Source organism: Dromaius novaehollandiae, chromosome 5 (assembly GCF_036370855.1).
Source record: "Dromaius novaehollandiae isolate bDroNov1 chromosome 5, bDroNov1.hap1, whole genome shotgun sequence".
In the NCBI taxonomy this organism is placed as follows: Eukaryota; Metazoa; Chordata; class Aves; order Casuariiformes; family Dromaiidae; genus Dromaius; species Dromaius novaehollandiae.
Genome location: NC_088102.1, coordinates 49,356,593 through 49,373,054, shown reverse-complemented (window position 1 = coordinate 49,373,054; position 16,462 = coordinate 49,356,593). Strand labels below are relative to the sequence as shown.

At 36.5% G+C, this 16,462-nt stretch overlaps 1 pseudogene; it reads left to right on the top strand.

The window, feature by feature from the left end:
• Window positions 1-2,769: 2,769 nt before the first annotated feature.
• LOC112981785 (tigger transposable element-derived protein 1-like) lies at window positions 2,770-9,258 on the top strand (annotated as a pseudogene).
• The last annotated feature ends 7,204 nt before the right edge of the window (window positions 9,259-16,462 follow it).

The following is a 16,462-nucleotide window of genomic DNA, read 5'->3' as shown; positions in this document are numbered from 1 at the left end:
GTAATCAATGTCAATTGCCAGCTCATTATAAAACTTCTTCATGGATCATCAGAAATGCAGTGCCTGAGGGGATGGTCTTTCTTATTCCACTGAAAACCAGTTGTACTTGCTATTTCCTTAAGCAAAAAAATGGAGTCTAGAAATTAGCTGACCACAATAATGACTACATCACACACACTAATTATTTTTGCTGGAAAATTTGACTTTCTCTCTGGACATAAAACCTCTTAATGATCCTTAGCAAAGAATAACTTAACAGAGTTTTATGTAAACGAATAACATTTTTTAGATCTATGGTTTTTCCCCCTATTTGCTTTACATCACAAACCCAAAATTAAAGAATAACATTGCCCTGTCTTTCAAAATCATGCTATTCTCAACAATTATAATGTGACCAATTGAGCACCTTTATGGAGCCTTTCATTTTATAATTTTTATGAACCTTTTTTTGCTTCATAAATTTTCCTTAGAGATTAGGTTTTCTTTAACCTAGATGAAAATTGAGGTCCATTCTTTGGACTGTGAATTTGAGCAGGATGGGAGGTAAAGATGTAGTTGGAAAAAGAGACAAAGGTGGCTATATGCGCTGTCTGAGGGGCTGACCCCATGCTGTAAATCAAAGCAGCTCTGTGATTTACTCCATCTTACACAGTCTGAAGCAATTCACTGTGGAGATGTTCAGCAAAGGAGTCTCAGTCATTGCTACAAAATACCTGCCCCAGCCTGCTGTGTTTTGGGGAGATGTAGACATTGGTAGTATATTGCTGTTTTGCCAGCTCTTTGGTATGTGAAGAACTCTAGTGCACTGTGGGAAATCCCCCGCTGGGAAACCTAACCCTGTTTGATTCTTTTTCCACTACAAGAGCAAACCTGTGTCTCGGAAGATTTAGTATTTGCTTACTTATCACAGCAGAAGTGTAAGATTTAGGAAACCTGGGTTCTGAGAAAGAATGTATTCTTGTTATATGACTGCTCTGTGAAACAAGCAGGTTGTCATGCGTTATTACTGCAGTATGCTTTAGTTCAACATGAACACTATAATACAGGCCACTCAACATAATAGCAGACAACAGCTCTGCCCATTGATCTGACTATCACCCTCATATTTTGCAACATTCCCAGTTGTAACAATGAGATTCTGAAAAAGGAAAGGCCTGTGCAGATAACTGAAAAATAATATAAAGTAAATAAGGGAAAACATTTCTATTTTATCAGCTTTTACTGATTTTTTTTTTCTCCCAATCATTGAATTTTCTCTCTGTTGGAAAAGAGATGGGAAAAGAGTGAAGTCAGATATTATTAAGCAATGGAGCCCTATTGTCAAAGGGATCAAAACTGAGCTTCTGCTAAAATGTGCATTATTGCATCCATCACATCTTTCTCCCATTTTATAATGTTAATTCATTCATCTGTATCATCCACCTGTACTTACATAGGTTGCTGTAGTAAAATGAGCCACACATTTCTTTTGTAAGCAACAAATACATGAATACAAATTGAAAATCATCTATGTATTTTTATAAACAGTCTTAAAACTTGGATGAGAAATAAAATTCAGATGGGCTAAGAAAATATGCATGTACCTGCGTGCAGAGTATATGCATTTGTATGGAGGTGTATGCTGGGGAAACGTTGCTGGATGCCCAGCTTATTGCAGTTTTAATAGGAATTACATGACAAGACTCGGGGCAATAACTTCATACCTTTTGGTCTGTATCTTAACTGGTAATCCAGTATGAATACTCAATCTGAGTTTTGTGGGGTTTCCATTCTCTAGCCATCTGTAAGCAGTGTAGTTGTGTCCCATGCATTCTTGCAGATTGGTCACTGAGCTTTGTTGAATTGTGGTTTATGATGTCTCATAAAATTACTATGAGCGTTTCAAAATCTGGAAGGCAAATGTAAGGGCAACATGAAATAAGTGGCACTTACTAGTGGTAGCTTTATAAAATTAAATCATGATCCATGTGATGGTAGTGACTTTCCAAAGCATATTGCTCAAACTACCAGATAAAGTGAAAATCTATGAAGTCTCTGTAGAATTGCTCAGTTTTTAAATGGTACTTTTCAAGGGGACTCTAATAATGCTTCTAACTCAGTAATGATTTTCTTCACAGTCCTCAGCAAATTAGTCTGTTCTTTTGATAAGTAATCAATGGTTCTCACATCTACTGTACAAACTGAAAAAAACAGTGTTTGATTAATAGGGGGTTTTTTTTTTGGACTTATTTAAAAACACAATAGCGGGAGTCTTATGAATTCAGGGGATTCCCTTTCACAACATCTTACCATAATAAAATTTCTAGTAAACTGTCAGTTAATACTTTTGGGACATTTTAATGTTGTTATGCTTTTCAGTAACACATTTACAGATGTGTAAAAATTTGACTTAGTTATTAGAGTACACTTTTAGAGAAATTAACTGACCTGGTTGTGACAAATGAAATATCTTCACGTTATCTGTCTATGCGTTAGCCATATCTTGGACACCAGAGATCTCTGTGAACTTTATGAATGTGTTATCTGTGAATTATTGGTATTGTTCTTTCCAAGTATTTATATTGACAATGTCAGCATGCAATTGCACATGAGATCTTAGAAAGATGCAAGGTTTAGAGAGACAGAAGAAAGAGTGGAAATTAATAAAGTAAAAAGTCAAATGAAGTATGCTGAGCTTCATGTTATCTGTGTAATTACTTGAAAACTTTTAATCTCCCTGGATCTCTGTACTCTTTCTAAACATATCCTTTTTTCATGATAACAGCAGTCATGGCCTCCATCTTCGGGCAGAACTGCAAAGCTGGGTGGGCCTTTATGACTATGGAACTAAATGAGGTGTTGGAACCCACACATGAGGACCTTTCCAAATTTGATGTACCCAAATTTCTTCACCATAACATATCTCTACCCTTTTGCCATTTCAATTATAGATTATATGGTAGTCATGAGTCAAACACAACAAACAAACAAAGAGAATGATCTTGTCATGGAACAAGAATCTTAATTTAAAACAAGACAGTGGTGTGAAGTCTAGAAGCAGATATTAATGTATCTTTTTCATTCTTTATTTTTAATTGTACTATTAAAGAGGTCTGGTATTCCCACCTGGCAACTATTTGACATAAATTAAAAGAAAGTTAATTACTCCAAGAAAGATGATTGATTAGAGCTACCTTTTTTAATTGAATGTTCATTCATTTAGGATCTGACAAAAGTGATTATTTTTTAATTACTAAACTGTTAACTGGTTTTGGAGGAGGACAACCGAAAGCTAGAAACTAATATTTGTTTTGTAGATATGTAACCTACATGGTCTTTGTCAGTAAACATTTAACTTCAAATTGAAGTTTATACTACATTTCTATTAGTTAAAATACATTTACTATTTCACAGTAATTAATTTTTGCTTTTTCAAAGGCAACTGAACTGGAACTTTTGTCTTAAAAGGAACAAACTGCAAAAATTAGGAGGACAAGACCTGATGCTTCCCTGTCAGGTACTCCCATATGCTACAGTTTTGCAGTTAGAGAATAGAACTGTTCTTCATGTTCATGAACAGGAAGACCTGCTAGGAAAACAGGTCAAAACAAAATTAAAAAGTATAGGTATAGACTTCTGCATGACTGCTTAACTTTCAAATATACCTTTACTGTCCAACATAGACACTTAAAGAACTCCTATCTAATTTCACCCACCTTCTTTCAATCAGAAACTTCATTGTGAATCATATGTGAAATACTGCAAGAGTAAATGAATTTTCACCTCCATAACAACGACTTTGATTGTAGAAGGGCTTGTAATGCTTTGTATCTGCTCTAGTATGTATTACCATCTGGTGTCCAGTTGGAGAATTACAACTTATAAATATATATGTATATGTATCTATGTATGTGTATCTAAGTATACATTTTTAATGCTTTGCCATATGGTATCTGATGCTAAAATTCTAGCATAAAAAGTGAGATTTAGAATCCTATCAAGGGCAACTGACAGTGGCAGGATTCTGAAACATTCGACATACTTGTGTTTAACTACAAATTAAAAAAATAAAAAAACAAGTAAGAGTGTATAAGAAGCTTTTGTTGAATCCAATATTTTGTTAACAAAATAAAGTTAACATTGATCCTGAGCCACAAAAGATGGTTATATGGTGGACGTACTGAGCTGGAACTCGAGAGTTTTGAGCTTGGTTTTTTTTTACTTTTTCACGTAGTTTTGGCTCCATCTTCTGTACTAAATTTGGTAACTGCCATGGTCCATATGGATGGTATGTAGAAGATAACTAATTGTCCTTTTTATTTATGTTGTAGTTCTGAAATAATTCAGGTTATATGTATTTATGGTGTGGCTAACACCCTGGCACTAATGATTTAAACTCATTATGACTAATGGAACTCAGGAACCTGCATTCCAAATTTACAGATACCTGCCAGCTCATGTGAAGGAGTTTTTCCATTGGTTCCTGAATTATATATGACAAGCATTATTTATCTGATCGTGTAACTGGAACACAGAATATACTATTTTTTCTTCAGGAGCAGTCAGTCACTTGACTGTTCAACAATGTGCTAGTTAATTGGGACAAAATTTTTTTTTACCAGTCTTGCTAATTGGGAACAAAACTGAAAGGAGAAACAAACTGGATTGGGCCATTGTTCTGGCAGATATCTGAGGACATTAAAATCAATGAGGAGAAAAAAAGAAATTATATGTGGGCATCAGCACTAGCATGAAAGTCAACAGCCTGTGTGGAATAATGTAGAAATCAAAGTTGGTTTTGAGAATGAAGGAGATTGAGGCTGTCATCAGAAATTGAATTTACAGCTAAATACCTTTGGCCATACATATTGCATGAACATTAATACCAGGTTAATTTATCTTGATTAATGTTGTTATGATGAATATCGAAGGCATTAATAATGATTAATCTATTTGTTGCAGCATCTTGCTGACTGGGATAATATTTTGTAAAACTGGCACTAGCACTGTGCATCTGTCTTTGCTATTTATGTAGATCTAGATGCAGAATAATTTATATGATGATTGCTGCAGCTCTAAAAATGTAGGCTTCATGAACTTTGCTTTTTAGGTGTCTGATTGCAAATTCACTGGCACTTGCCAATACTCTTAGTGAATGCCAGATGAAAATCTGTTTCTTCCTTTCATAAGCTTTGTTATTGGGTATCAATATTATTTTTTTCCTGAATATAGACTAACCAGTCAGAAGAGATGGGCTGACCTTATATATACTTCAGATGTCATCTGTGAGTGACATTTAAAACATAGTGCACAAAAATCAAGAACTTTCTTGATTCACATTGCTAAGTATTAGGGTTTTTTTTTTTTACCTCTTTGAAGTTATCTAAACTGGCTATTAGATATAGAGCAAATGCAACATATGCTTAACTTTTTGCAAGTCTAGCATCTGAAATTGAGAAGGTGCATGGTGCCTTGTGTAGGAATGGAATAAATATCAGCTCCAGGTGACAGTAAAATTTTAGCTACTTTCTAAATGCTCTAGGAGCAAAAAAACCCAGTGTGCTTCTTCAGTAGTAACAATACCTAACCATCAGCTAACTCTTTGCATTGCCAAAGACAGTAAAAACATCAATGATTTAAATTCCTTATCACATTTTTAATAGAAACTAATCACAGAGATGTGATTTTCTAAGAAAAGAGAGTTATAAAGAACAAAATATTTCCCTCTGTTTTTTTTGAAAACAAAAAGTCTGATTTTATAAGGATTCACCATAGAAAGAAACATGCCTTTCAGGTCCAACATTCAGGAATGAAAGAATAATTCAAGAACAGCTAATAAGTGGCTGATCACTAAGCAGATGACATCCAATGATAAGACTGGAATTATTTCTGTTAGGTATCACGAAAACATGACATGCATTGTAGCTTATCATTTCTGTGATTAAATATGTGAATTGGAGGCAAAGAAGTAGTGCAAATATGGCAAAACAAATGCCTGCTTTTTATGTAGAGGAATAATGAGGCGTATGCTCTGGACAATTCTGAAAGCTGGACAGCTGAGGGGTTTTTGTTTATTTCCTTTCTTCATACAGGATCCAAAATTTGCCAAATGTACTGTTAAATCACAGGTTCTCTTCTTTTCTCCAACTTTAACTTAGAAACCTGATAATAACAGACCCAAGCTCACAAGCATACTAGAAGTAATGCATATTCCATTAAACAATTATGTTATTTTTAATAGGATGAGTTATAAATTCATAGGTGAAATTTTAAAAATGTCTTCTGCCAGCTTCTGAGGTTTTAAGTCTGCCACCTAAAATCTCCTGGGCAGCAAATTCCTGAAAAACAGTGGAAAAGTCCTTTAGTGTCCTCGTCTGTACCCTTCCTAAACTGGGTGAGCACTTTGACACTATCCCAACAACACATCAATCATCAGATATGAGACAGCACAGAAGATACTGCAATTAGTTTCTGGTATGAAATTACTATCCTACTGAACAAAGAGAAGGGAGAGGCAATCCATGTCTAAGAGGTGTCTCAAAGCCATTACAGTTCCTGTAATTCCTCTGGAGTTTAGCTAGCCTCATTGCTCTAGGCTGTGCTTTTTGGAGAGTCTAGCAATATGTGATTTTTTTTTTAATGGAACATTTTAATAATGTTAATGGAAAGAATTCACTGACTGATCTCAGAACCAGCTGCTTCATTATGCACTGCATATCTATTTCTTATGCAACAGCATAAACTTCAAGTGAAGTATACTTCTAAAAATAAGGAATGCAAAGGATCTTTTCATTTGTTTCATTTACTTATTAGATTACCTAATTTTCTCTTTGAGGAGTGGGTTATAACTCACATTTCCCATTTCATTAATACCCTGTTACCATTATTAAGGGGATTTGAGCTTTGACAATGTAAAATTAGTCAGAAAGGCAAACACATGTGGTCTTAGCATAACTTTGCAGTTGTATGACTGTTATGAGTCATACAATCTGTAATGCTGATAGAACTTGATCTCATTCTGAATAAAACTATAGTCCTGTAGAGAGGTAAATGGATAACAAGGCTGGAAAACTACAGGCATAACTTGTTTTATTGTGCTTCGTTTTATTGTGCTTCGCAGATATTGTGGTCTTTACAAATTGAAGGTTTGTGGCAACCCTGTGTCAAGCAAGTCTTTTGGCACCATTTTTCCAATGTGTGCTCACTTCGTGTCTCTGTGTCACATTTTGGTAATTCTTGCAATATTTCAAACTTTTTCATTATTATTATATCTGTTATGGTGATCTGTGATTGGTGATCTTTGATGTTGCTATTGTAATTGTTTAGGGGCACCATGAACTGTGCCCATATAAGATGGTGAACTTAATTGATAAATGTTGTGTGTGTTCTGACTGCTCCACCGACTGGCCATTCCCCTGTCTCTCTCCCCCTCCTCAAGCCTCCCTATTCCCTGAGACACAACAATATTGAAATTAGGCCAGTTAATAACCCTACAGTGGCCTCTAAGTGTTCAAGTGAAAGGAAGAGTTGCATGTCTCTCACTTTAAATCAAAAGCTAGAAATGATTAAGCTTAGTGAGGAAAGCATGTCGAAAGCCGAGACAGGCTGAAAGCTAGGCCTCTTGTGCCAAACAGTTAGCCAGGCTGTGAATGCAAAGGAAAAGTTCTTGAAGGAAATTAAAAGTGCTACTTCAGTGAACACATGAATGATAAGAAAGCAAAACAGCCTTATTGCTGATACGGAAAAAGTTTTAGTGGTCTGGATAGAAGATCAAACCAGCCACGGCATTCCCTTAAGCCAAAGCCTGATCCAGAGCAAGGTCCTAACTCTCTTCAATTCTATGAAAGCTGAGAGGGGTGAGGAAGCTGCAGAAGAAAAGTTTGAAGCTAGCAGAGTTTGGTTTATGAGGTTTAAGGAAAGAAGCCGTTTCCATAACATAAAAGTGCAAGGTGAAGCAGCAAGTGCTGATGTAGAAGCTGCAGCAAGTTATCCAGAAGATCTAGCTAAGATAATTGATGAAGGTGGCTATACTAAACAACAGATTTTCAGTGTAGACGAAACAACCTTATAATGCAAGAAGATGCCATCTAAGACTTTCATAGCTAGAGAGGAGAAGTCAATGCCTGGCTTCAAAGCTTCAAAGGACAGGCTGACTCTCTTGTTCGGTGCTGATGCAGCTGGTGACTTTAAGTTGAAGCCAATGCTCATTTACTGTTCCGAAAGTCCTAGGGCCCTTAAGAATTATGCTAAATCTACCTGCCTGTGCTCTATAAATGGAACAACAAAACCTGGATGATAGCACATCTGTTTACAACATGGTTTACTGAATATTTTAAGCCTACTGTTGGGACCTACTGCTCAGAAAAAAAGATTCCTTTCAAAATATGACTGCTCATTGACAATGCACCTGGTCACCCAAGAGCTCTGATGGAGATGTACAATGAAATTAATATTATTTTCATGCCTGCTAACACAACATCCTTTCTGCAGCCCATGGATCAAGGAGTAATTTCAACTTTCAAGTCTTATTATTTAAGAAATTCATTTCATAAGGTTGTAGCTGCCATAGATACTGATTCCTCTGATGGATCTGGGCAAAGTAAACCGAAAACCTTCTGGAAAGGATTCACCATTCTAGATGCCATTAAGAACATTTGTGATTCATGGGAGAAGGTCAAATTATTGACATTAACAAGAGTTTGGAAGAAGTTGATTCCAACCCTCATGGATGACTTTGAGGGGTTCGAGACTTCAGTGGAGGAAGTAATTGCAGATGCAGTGGAAATAGCAAGAGAACTAGAATTAGAAGTGGAGCCTGAATATGTTACTGAATTGCTGCAGTCTCCTGATAAAAATTTTATGGATGAGGAGTTGCTTCTTATGGGCGAGCAAAGAAAGTGGTTTCTTGAGATGGAATCTACTGCTGGTGAAGATGCCTTGAACATTGTTGAAATGACAACAAAGGATTTAGAATACTATGTAAACTTAGTTGATAAAGCAGTGGCAGGGTTTGAGAGGATTGACTCCAATTTTGAAAGAAGTTCTATTGTGGGTAAAATGCTATCAAACAGCATTGCATGCTACAGAGAAATCCTTCATGAAAGGAAGAGTCAGTATCGATTGTGGCAAACTTCATTATTGTCTTATTTTAAGAAATTGCCATAGCCACCTCAACCTTCAGCAACCACCACCCTGATCAGTCGTCAGCCATCAACATCGAGGCAAGACCCTCCATCAGCAAAAAGATTACGACTCGCTGGAGGCTTAGATGATGGTTAGCATTTTTCAGCAATAAAATATTTTTTAATTAAGGTATGCACATTTTTTTTTAGACACAATGCTATTGCACACTTAGTAGACCACAGTATAGTGTAAACATAACTTTTATATATTGGGAAACCAAAAAATTTGTGTGACTCGCTTTATTGTGATATTCACTTTATTGTGGTGGTCTAGAACTGAACCTGCACTATCTTTGAGGTATGCCTGTATTGTGATAATGAAATGTGTATCTACCTTCAAAAAACAAGCTATAAAAATGTGGTATAAAAGATCCACTTAATCCATGTTATATTTGTTCCAATGGCCTTTCTGATCCTTTATAGACAGTCTCATTGTTGACAGCTTTTCCTATTAATCTCCTCCTAGTTGGTGTAACATATGCTGCTCTTGCAAGTTCTTCATCCATGTCATAAAAGCGTATCATCCATAATAGCAGGGTACAGGAACTGAGCTGCAGGGCTTTTTTCTATTTGCTTCTTCCTGATTTTTCTCTTTTTTAGTCACTGCTACTGAAGGGAGAGATGGATACAATTGCTTACTGTTACTGAGAATATGGGCATCTAAGGAAACCAGCCAATTAGAAAGAGGTCTTACTGAGAAATAAAGATATGCACTAGTTTAGAACTCTTCTCATTTTTTAAATCCTTTAATTACTAGAGATGCAGCTGTAGCGGACAGATGAGTGAACTTTTGCCTAAAACATTTCTTGGTACATAAGGTGCAAGCAAACCATAACCCCAAACAAGCCATCTGTCTCCAGCAGAAACAGGACTGAGCTGCTGCGACCCCCAAAATGGTCTCCCTGCGACCACCCAGGACACACCGAGCCTGCACTGAACCAGATCACGATCAGGCAGAGACTTTGGGACCTGGACTATAAATTATTGCCGCTTAGCACAACTTCTATAAAACTTGCTTAGCATGAGTAGTTAAATTTGCTGAAGCCTTAGGCCGCACTCCCTAGTTCAGTAAGAAAGGGCCCTAGAGCTGGTGCAGGCAGGAATGATAAGGGAGTTACCAGCAGTTTGCATTCCGGTGCACTGCTGAAACAGTGGTAATTGCTGGAATTACCACCTCTTTGTCAGGACCTTGAGAGACAATGGCTGGACCCAAGAAGGAAGACACAGCTGTCAGCAGAAACGGCAACAGTAAATGGCCTACCTAGGGACAGTGATGAGACCCAATAAGGAGCAGGAGACCCCAGACCTAAATATTACTATTGGTCTGAACTACCACATGAGGGGTGGGAAACTTGATTTGAAAAAACTGTAATTGCCCAGGGATTTCTTTGTTTGGGGTCCCTTGCCGGAGGCACCCAGCCTGAGCTGTAATTCGAACAGAGTCAGCAGAACATCATCGGCCTTGGAGTGGTGGTAGATAGCTTCTTCTCTCCTTTTCCAACTTTCTCTGTCTTTTCCCCTTACCCTTTTTCCCTCTCTCCTTCTCCTTTTCCCCACCTTTTCTCCCCACTTCGCAGAAAATAAAGTTAAAAGGTTGTATGATATTTGACCGGTTTTAGCGTCTTAATCTCATCCTTGGGATGGTAATGAAACCCTCCTGATATTGGATCGGGACAGCAGCCTATGCAAAGTAGAACACTTTATTTTCTGTTGACTCCCTAACCTTTTGATGAATCTGAATTGATCCTGTTTGAACTGGCTTTTCTTTCAGAAAACAATATTGAATAAAGAATGCACAATTACAGAGAACTCACAAAAACAGCAGGTAATTTTTCTAATAGCTAATTACTTACTCTCTTTGTTAAACAGTGGGCATCTTAATCTAGTCTGTACTAGTCTAGATTCAGTGATATCCACTGGGTCACAAAGGTAGCCTTCCAGCTGATGGCTGCCAGATTGCAAAACCCTCTTCTACATTTCATTTCCAAGTTTATTTTCTGTTTAGATACTACAGTTGACTCTTATCTTCCTTTTTGATGAGTTAATCAGCTTAAGCTCCTTGAGCTTTTTTTTTACTCTCAGCGGTCTTCAAATTATCAACATTCTCCCTGATTTATGGATACCATTGTTACAGTCAACAAATGTCAAATGAGAGGTAATGTATTCTCCTTAATCTTACTCAGCATTCTCCTTCTTGCTCATCCAAGGATCACATTTTATTTTGGCTACAGTACAGCACTGAGAGTTCATTCATCATCCTCCATGACTTCTTTTCAGAATCATTGTTTCCCAGGGAAAGTTCTGCCAGGATAGGTGATGCAATTATGACATTAACTTTTTATTGCTGTTATATGATCTTAAGTATGGATATATCATAACATTTCTTTATAAATCCATTTGGCTTGTGTTTAGATTTCCAAGAGATTCTGCAGAGAGGCTATATGAGTCATCATGATGTAGTTTAGGACATAACCCTCTCTAATCCTCTCTCAAGAAAAAGTGGTGATTGCTTTCTTTCCAGACATCATCCCAATAACATATTCTTTTGACTTTTTCATTCAAGCCTGACACCTGGAGCAAGCGTGACAAGTGATGCAGGCCAGAGAATCTATTAACCCATTTCTGACCATAACCCACCATGTGTAATTAAAAATCTAGCTAGCAAATAGCATGGCCAAATAGGAAAAGATTTGTAAGGACAAAATAGTTTGTGATGAGGACCTGGCATCCACACTATCATTCCTTGGGGGGGGGGGGGGCAGGGATTTACTTCAGATTAGCCTGAGTCTGGTCTTGCAGACCGAGTGCTCATTTGCAGCTGGAGTACATGAGGTACATTCTTGGAGTACATTTTCTTCATCTGAAAGGAATCCAGATGATGCATTCAGTCTACTCCATGATGTGAACCAAAGCACAGTAAATGCACAAATGAACAGTGCAGTAAACAAGGATGAACTGAAATTCCTGAACTGAACTGGAATGCTAAAGGAAAGTCGTCTGGTGACTCCGATACAAGTGGACAGCCAAAGGATTTACTTTTTTCATATTTACTCATGCCTCGATTAATTTTGTTAGCAACATCTTGATTCTTGCCTCAAATGACTTCTAATCTATTTCCCTTTATTGACACATTTTAGCTCTGTTTTTGCTATTAAAGCCTTCTAGACTACTCTAGCCTACCTGTTCCTTAAAACAATAAATAGCCTGTATATTGAGTTGAAGGCTGTAACTATTTTACAGCATCATCTCTCCACAGGCAGAATGTTCCGCAAAACCAAAACATTTTCTTTGTATCATTTGCCATGTCAAATATCTAACTCCTGAATTTTATAGCCTCCAACTTTCTTATATATTTGTAAATGTGGAAATCATTGAGAAGAAAACTTGATAGCCTTTTCCTTAATTTTACTTTTTAACAGGCAGAATTCACTTATAATTCTTGAGCTATCCCAATCAGAAGTGTATCCAGGAATCTTTGACACAGAGATTTCCAGCTACTAGCTTCAAACATATCAAATTTTAGTGACATCTATTATTTTGGGATACAGAAAGTGACTGAATTATCCTTTCTTCTCTTTCTTACAGAATGCCCATTACACCATTCTTGGCTTCTTGGCTTATGTCTTGTCTGAATACTTGGAAAGCTCTCTGTTTAACATGCTTTATTTCCATATGCTGTGGACTTTGCTTTTATTCATTGATTTGGTAGTTGAATATGTTCAACAGTCTCCCTTCCACTCTGGCAACTGAAATTCCAAAAAATGTCTGCACTTTCCATAATGAAACATGATGGATATATATACCAGCTCTGAGGAATTCTGTTATTTTTCTCTCTGAGTGTTATAGGTTCCTCATCTTAATATCTTCATGTATCTTACGTTGCTGGAAGTTACTAACTGCCAGATCATCTCCATGTCTATTTGGCCTTCAGAGTCTTTTCTTTTTTCTTTGAATCAGAAGCATTAATGGTTCCCAAACTACTCAGAGATTTCAAGTAGTGGAGCTGACCAGTAGAACTTTTGCTCTCATCAGCCCCTGTGCAATATCAGATCCATCTCCTGCTGGTAAGGTTTAGGCTTCCCATTCTCCTTTCCAGTGACCAGCAGAGAACTGCAGTTGTCATCACCTTCAATCCTATGTGTATGTGTCTGTGTTAGGAACAGTCTTTCAGCACAGAATGAGAAGGGTTTGGGTCTTAATGAAAGTCAGCACAGACTTGCTGTTATTGGTAAGGCGACTACACAAATAACAGACTCCTGGTATCCAATCACATAGAAGTGGTAAGGAAGCATTTCTTCAATCCAGGTCTCCAAGCATTTAAAGATTTTTTTTTCTCTTTATTTTTTTCTCTTTTTTACAGCTTAAAGATAGCAGAGTGGAATAGCCTTGTATCTATAGTGTATGCTTAAATTTTCCTTACATTTCATTAAATTAATCTTTCCTCCAAACATTTTTCTGCTTACACACCAAATACTAGATAGACCCAACAGAGAAAGCCTTTCTAATTGAGTCCACCTCATGCATAGCACAGGTACAATATCTTACAGCTTTTTTGTGCCTGGTGCCATGGCTTCATACCGCATCTCTTCTAATTCTTCCACCTTTATTTAAATGGCAGATACAAATAACAATATGAAATAGAGTGGGAGGACAGGGGGAGAGGGCAGCATTGTGCCAGTCTAAAAAAATGCTTTATACAGCATTTATTATACTAAATTATACTATGCTAAATTATAATATTTTATACCTATATTACTTATCACCTAATATATGTTATATATATTTACATATATTTATATTTACATATATTTATTAGTATATTAGTAATATTAGTATTACTTATGTTGCTATATTACTGTGCAATATGCTATATCCTGTACTGTATGCAATACTGTTGCTGTAATACTATATTATATATATTAGTACTACACTGCACTATGATACTTGTTTGTTATACTAAAGGCCGTTGTACTGAAAATTAAAAAGGAAAGAAAAATGCTTGAGGCTGACAATTATGGACTGTAGATTCATTGTATTTTACTTCTGGCCAATACAATTTTTTGACTAGCTGTTTGTGCATTGAAAGAGTTGGCAGTGAGTGGTGGTTAAAATTATTTCTGAATTCTGGTCAAATCCAATCAACATTTTTAGGCTAAAAATTAGGGTGATTTTGGAAGCATTTATAATTTTTGTTTTGGAGTGAGGTGTTAAGATCAAGTGTATTTAATAAGACTAAAATGTATATTCTTGCTAGTCTAAAAGCCAAAATATATTTTTTTCCCTTGCAGTCTGAGGGGGGGAGGTTATTAGAGAAAGAAAAAGGAATTTCATTATGCTTTGTTTTGAAAACATATCAGCCTTGGAACAAAAAAAATAATTTATTTGCACATTTTTACCATGGTCACACAGCAGCACTCTTGGGGTATAAATAATACTCCTCTGCTTTTAATGTAACTACTGACTTTAGGGATTGTATAGCATCCCAGGCTCTCTGGCTTAGTCAGTGACCGATCTCAGCTCGTTTATTTTGTAAACAAAGCAAAGCACTCTTTGTTTGTTTGGTAGGCTTCTTTGCTGGTGACGAATAGAAACAATATCGACACCATGAAGAACCTTTACCTTCAGCAACTGTTGGCCTAACTCTGGTAACATAGCTCTGCACAGAATATGGGAAAACTGCAAGTATGAATGTGAAAGTGTAATAATGAAACTCAAGGACCTTCCAGTTGTGCATTGTTAACTTTCTATTTATGTATTTTGTCTCCCAGCCTACCAGATGAACAGAAGTCTGTGTTGAGCTCTCCACATACGTAGGTCCAAATTCTGAGTCCTTACTATAACATGAGAAGCTGACAATATATATGGACAACGCAGCTGTATTCTTTTCAGTTCACTTTTTTTCCTTTATCGGGTCCTGTTTGTAAATATCTGCAATCCATCCACTATTTCCATTAGATCTATTTGAGGTTCTTCAGTATTCTATCTAGCAGATTGCATTAATGACTTCTTGTGTGCAAGTTTTGCTGTCCTCTTCCTCAGGTCCTCACTTACTGCTTTTAATAACACCACACAACAACTATCATAGAGTATTTGGTAAAATGGTGAAATTTAATCACACATTTCTATTTTTTCCTTTCTCTCTCAACCAATTTTGAAATTTCAGGGAAAAATTACTTTTACGATTCAAAACTGTAATAGAGCAGAATTCATCTATCCTATATTTAGAGATTTAAAATGTTATGGTGCAAAACTAAGCTAATTGTTTATACTTCTTCTATGGTCAGTGCACAGATATCTGAAGACTTGTCTCTAATAGAGTTAGGAGGAATTATCCTCTGGAGCTAGCTATTTCACATCATAAACTATAAAGGGAGCCAAGGCAAACAGTCAGCACTTCTATAACTAACTTTCAGACATCTAACATCCTTTCACTGAGTGTACTGTAGAGTTTTTTTGGTTTTCTTTTCCTTCTGAAAATCTAAATATATTATGTCCTTTATGAACAATGTTGCAGATGTATTTCATAACTCAGAGCATAGTAATGGTGTTTTTCGCTGTTAGATATGCTATTTTCCTATTAAGTTCATATGTGTCTGTAAATTCTTTAATTATTGCTTTAATACAGTTATTTTTCTGAACAAAACTGGTGCTTCATAAATCCCAAAATCACTTTAGTGACTCTCTCCTCTCATTCTCCTTTGGTACAACTAGTGATTTAAATGTGTCCATCTACCATAGTCATAGTGTATTCATTATCTCTAGTTAGCAGTGCAGAATTCACAAAGGCACAATGTGCGGTAATAAATTCCTCATGACTTTCTTTTAAGCTGTTCAGGGAAGAGCCAACTTAGCCAAACATTTGGGGTCATGGATAAAAATGAACTAATTTATGATGAACGTTCCCTTTTTGTTTTTAAAAGAATGGTTAAAATAGGTATACTCCAAAGGCAGTTAAAGCTTAATGCTTAGGAAATGAAGCAGGCCTAACTATATTTGTTCAGTGAACAATAGATCCTGTGGATAGACAGGGAGGGAGCTAGACTCATCAAGAAGTCTCAGAGTGGGTAAGATGTAGCCAAACCTTGGAAGCTCTAGCTGAACCATAGTTGTCTATATTCGTTCCTTTCCATTCTGCATGGATAGTGTTAAAGAAAAGTGCCTACAGCTTAATATAAATTTAGAACAAGTTAGAATTGCCTAATGGATTGGGGCTGGTCCTCAGAAACAGGGAGCTATAATCTGCTCTCAGAAAGTCCTTCCTTCAAAACATGAACTAGACTGAGCAGAAGTCTAATATTTAG